Source organism: Adiantum capillus-veneris, chromosome 17 (genome assembly GCF_014529385.1).
Source record: "Adiantum capillus-veneris isolate H3 chromosome 17, ASM1452938v2, whole genome shotgun sequence".
In the NCBI taxonomy this organism is placed as follows: Eukaryota; Viridiplantae; Streptophyta; class Polypodiopsida; order Polypodiales; family Pteridaceae; genus Adiantum; species Adiantum capillus-veneris.
In genome coordinates, this window is record NC_140947.1 from 52,089,668 (window position 1) to 52,094,788 (window position 5,121).

Genomic DNA, 5,121 nt, shown 5'->3' on the forward strand with positions numbered 1-5,121 from the left:
GTATGGCATATAAACGTATCGAGCTGGCACCAAATTGGAATTGCACGGTTATATTTGGACCTAAGCTTAAAATATCTCCCTCTCTCTCTCTTCCACTTGCTAGGTCCCTGTTTTTGCCCTCTCAACGAGATAACTACATACTTGAGCATCTTAGTAGATTCGGTGTAACGAGATCCGCTTGCAAAATTTGGGAGACATACTTGGACCTAAGCTTAAAATGTACCATGTTTGTTAAGTGAAATTTAGTAATTTGAAAACAACATAGTATTAACTCAGAATGAGTCTCATTCTTGTAATAAGAATATTTATTCACTCTCCTCTTTACTATTTGAGGTGCCCCAAAACTTAAGGAAGAAAAGTTACATAGTGAGAAATCCATAAAGGCACTCAAAATTGTAGAGGTATACTCGATCTACGTGCCCTTATTAACCCGAATCTAGACAGATTTTGCTAAGGAATTCGAAACGCAATCTAGATCAACGTCATGTATGCAGTCCACATCAGCAAGATCCGCTCAGAACAGCTTTTGTCTCCAGTTCTTGCGGCACTTTCTTCATGTTTCGCCTCTGTGTCTACATACAGTTGCACAAAGCAAAGCATCAATAGCTGCGTTTACAATATCGATAGCGAGGATATCTAGGATATTTGAAATTCTGCAGACTATGGCATTCAGTCTATTGAGTTGCAAGGACGAGGCATTGCAAGCATCGCCCTCCCTCTCTGAATCCTCTCGTTTGTGCCCACACTCTGTACAAACGTTTCGTTTTGATAGACGAAATCTGCTCTCTCTCTCTCTCTCTCTCTCTCTCTCTCTCTCTCACACACACACACACACACACACACACACACACACAGACCATCTCTATCTCTCATTGTCCCTTCACCCAATACACACCAATGACTTAAGCCTACAATTTTGAATTGCGCATCGCTTCAGCTATTGGCAAACTCCCTCAGCTCCATGCGGCACATTGGGCCGCTCGTCTTAGCACTACAACAGCGCGTATGTACTCCACCTACGAGACGAATGTCGTCGAAAAAATATGCACTTGACAGATGCACAACAGGAGCTCTCTCTCTCTCTCTCTCTCTCTCTCTCTCTCCACCCACGTGTCGTCTCCTCCGTTTTTTCTTCTCCAAGGCATAGGAGGATCTGTCAAGATTCTTTTTAATAAACCCCATTTCAAAAATTGGGACACCTACTCTTCCCTTTGACTACAAAGTCATTTCCAAAATATTCGTCCAAATTTTTGTTTATTTAAAACCATAACAAACACTTTTAGAACCACCTATGCTTAGCTATGTAACACTTTAGGGATTAGTAAGCTGTGTGATCTAATACCAAAAAAATCACTTGTAGATGTCCCCCCCCCCCCCCCCCCCCCCCCCCAAAAAAAAAAAAAACCCCAACACACACACAACAACACCCAACCCAAAACCACCAACAAAAGGGGGCTGTAAATATTAGAGAGGATTGACAAAGGTCAATGATGGTCTGTGCAATGATAATTGTGCTATTGGCTTGTTAGGTAGTGGCCTAGCCTCGAAATGGGCCGTTTGCATGCACAGTTTATTGAAAAGCGGATAAAAGTGAACAATTATTCTTCTTCTCGGTCCGTTCTTTGGCGGGTTTTCAAAAAATGACTTGGTTTCTTTCAATTTGTTGATTGGCCATGTGTGCATCATGGTGCGTTTATATTTGTTGATCGATGAAGCTTGAGCCTTGCCTTAGACATGGTTAAGCCTGTGTGGATGAAGATCATTTGTAGGAGCATGCAACCATTATGGCTTGCATATATTGGTTGAAGACCTACGATGAGATCATCAAGCATCGTAGATCTTGTCGGCGCCACCAAAAGTAATCTCGCGTACAAAAAGTGATTTTTTTTGTACCGGGGATTACTTTCAATCACATTTGGTATAAGAGTAATTTCGGTCCCACACCATAAAAAAAAAGATGCGAGTGCTCGTGGATAAGACATGGGAATCGTAAAAGTGAGGTCAAGGGTTCGAGGTTTGGGTACGAAATAATCTCGAGTACCCGAGATTACTTTGTCACACCGAGATTATTTTGCCACGATCTATGTCTCTCTATCTCACCGTAGATCCCACCCCTCAATCCCCGTGTCAATTAGTCCCCATTCCCCCCCCCCCCCCAAAAAAAAAAAAAAAAAAAAAAGAAAACAAACAAACAAACTACTTAGCCTACCATAGAGAGAAAGTGGAAGCCTTTCAAGCCTTTCTCTCTATGGCGTCCGCAGGGGTAAAAGGGAGGCTCCCGAATGGCCAGAGAAGTGTGAACGTTTCCTGAGATCAGAATCAAGGAAATGTGTATGGGCTACGAAATTCTTTAAAAGGTCCGTCCAGTGCTAAACTAATTATCTGTGGGGTTGCTATATGAGGCTTGCACGTAGTGTGGCGGCTGGGGAGCGAGTGGGGGGCACGCGAAGGGAGCGTGCGAGGCGTTGATGTTGGGAAGGAAAGGGTGTCGGACACACTCTGCGAGAGCTGGGCGATGAACTGGCAACCTGCTCCACGTCGATCCAAAGTCAATGGGGCTATCTTTAAAACCGGCTCCCGCCCGTCAGCAGTCAGCATATTCGTCTGCTCACATCGCACTGATCAATTCCCTCATCGTCTGCAGATATCTGCAGCAGCAGCAACAGCAGCAGCAGGAGCCTACACAGATTTTGTGTCAAGATGGTGCAGCTCTTCAGCGTGCCGGCTTTCTTCGTGCTTTTTCGAGAGACGCTAGAGGCGTCCATCATTCTGTCGGTCATGCTCACGCTCATAAACAAGATAGTGGAAGACAAGGCGACTAGGAAGAGAATGACGAGGCAGGTGTGGCTGGGGGTGTGGCTGGGCGTCGGGTTGTCCCTCGCTGGAGCAGTTATTTTTCTGTCACTGTACTACACAGTGGCCAAGGAGGCTTGGGACAAGTCTGAGGCTCTGTGGGAGGGTATTTTTGGGCTCATTGCTGTCGTGCTCATCACTCTCATGGCTTTCTCCATGATTAGGGTGGACACCTGGCGGGCTAAGTGGGAAAGGAAGCTCACCAAAGTGACAATCGAGGCGCTCAACAAAGACGGCGACCTTGAACGAAAGCGCAACAGGTACGCGCTCTTCCTCATCCCATTCACTGTCGTTCTGCGGGAAGGCGTGGAGGCCGTCATCTTTCTCGGCGGCATCGGCCTGGAGGGCTCCGGTACCGCCTACCCCATCCCGGCCATTTGCGGCATCCTCGCCGGCGCTGCGGTCGGTTACATTCTCTACAAGGGCGGCAACTTCACCGCCTTCAGATGGTTCCTCGGCGCCGCCACTCTGCTCCTGCTCGTCATCGCGGCCGGCCTCTTCACCGGCTCCGTTCACGAGTTCGAGGAGTACACAGAGAACGAGACCAAGCTTTGGGAGCTTGAATGCTGCCATCACAAGGGCAATAACTTCTGGACCGTTTTCAATGCCGTGGCCGGCTGGCGCGACGAGGCTACGCAGGGTACTCTCGGCGCTTACATCGCTTACTGGCTCTTCGTGATCATCGCTTTCGTCTTCCTGCGCTTCAAATGGCAGCGCGAGGCCGAAGGGCTCGAACCCCACAATACCGAGCTCCCCTCCCACATCAACACCCCTCCTCATGCCCCCGTCCAACCATACAAGTAAAAACCTCACGAGGACCACCTCACTATTTCGCTAAGCTTCAATGCTCTTTTATAGGTGGCCCACATCGTCTCAACCACTCTCAATTTACTGGTAATTAGCCTCAGCTTTTGCCATAGTGTGTCACTCCTTCCCTTGTTACCACACTCTAATGAAAGCACTCCTCACTCAATTTCTCTCTAGTGGATCATACTCTCTTCAATATACTCCACAGGTGTTCTCACACATCCCCTTATAGTCTTCTCATTTTGTAATCTAGCCCCTTCATTCAAGCGATCGATCGATCGATCTCATTAGTCTATTCAATATAGCCCCGTCTTTCAATCATCACCACTACCCACTCTGTACTTTAGCCCCATGATCACCACAACAATTTTCTTGACCACATCATCGCACATGAGCAATTTTCGATCTTTACCTTAATTAGGAGCACTCACAACAAAACTTTTAAGCCCCTTCCACATAAATGTTTTTTCACACTGATGAAACATCTTGCTCTTTTGAGCATCATATACCGCTTCATATGATTTTTTTAGGAAATACCAATGGACTTTATCTTGTTTTGTTTAATTCTCTGCTCAACTACATATATCAAACAAATCGATCGGCTTTATTTTGCAACACTCATCTCTCAAGGCTACAAAATATGTACTCTCAATTCCAGTGTTATTAAATTTCCATCACAAACAAAGGAATACTATACTATGGAAAAAATTTACACAAGGTGCGAGGGAGACGAGGCAAAAAACGTGACATTCTAAGAACGAAGTCTCTTATGTATAAAACATACATTTGGAAAAGCATACCAAATCTAGCACATGAACAATTTTATATCAAGGACCTATAAGAACGTGTCATTTTGTTTTCCCATCGTCATAGTGGCAGATGAGGATGGGAATGCTATACAAGACCAAGATGTTATTGGTTGGGATGATGCTTGATCATCTTAGCCAAACCATTGGCCTGCCACCCGCTCTCAAGAAGTGGATGGAGCCACAATGACCTTGCTTGAGAGTGTTAATAGAAAAATTTCCCAACTTGAAGCCAATCGTCTTGAGATGGCCCTTTCTATAGATGAATGCTTGTTGGCGTTGCAAGCTCTTGACAAGGAGAAGTCACCTGGCTGGGATGGTTTGACCACTGAATTCTTTAGGGAGTTTTGGGATGACCTCAAGGTCCTTGTTAGGTGTATGGCTAACCAAACCTTTATCAAGGTGTCGTTGGATCTTAGTGTGAAAAGAGGGCTTATCAAGCCTATCCCTAAACAGGTTTGTTGCTCGCATTTGAAGCAATGGCGTCCCATAACCATGATGCATGTGGCATACAAAATCATAGCCAAGGCAATCACTCTTAGAATCAACATGGGTTTATCAAAGGAAGGTCAATATACGACAATATCTTGATATCAATGGTTGGCATTGACATTACAAAGAGAATGGGGTCTAGGAAGACCTCTTTATTTGCCAT

The 5,121-nt window shown here is 45.5% G+C and overlaps 1 pseudogene; it reads left to right on the forward strand.

Annotated features, from left to right (window-relative positions):
* The first annotated feature begins 2,591 nt into the window (after positions 1 to 2,591).
* On the forward strand, positions 2,592 to 4,260 carry LOC147437247 (high affinity iron permease 1 pseudogene; annotated as a pseudogene).
* Positions 4,261 to 5,121: the final 861 nt, after the last annotated feature.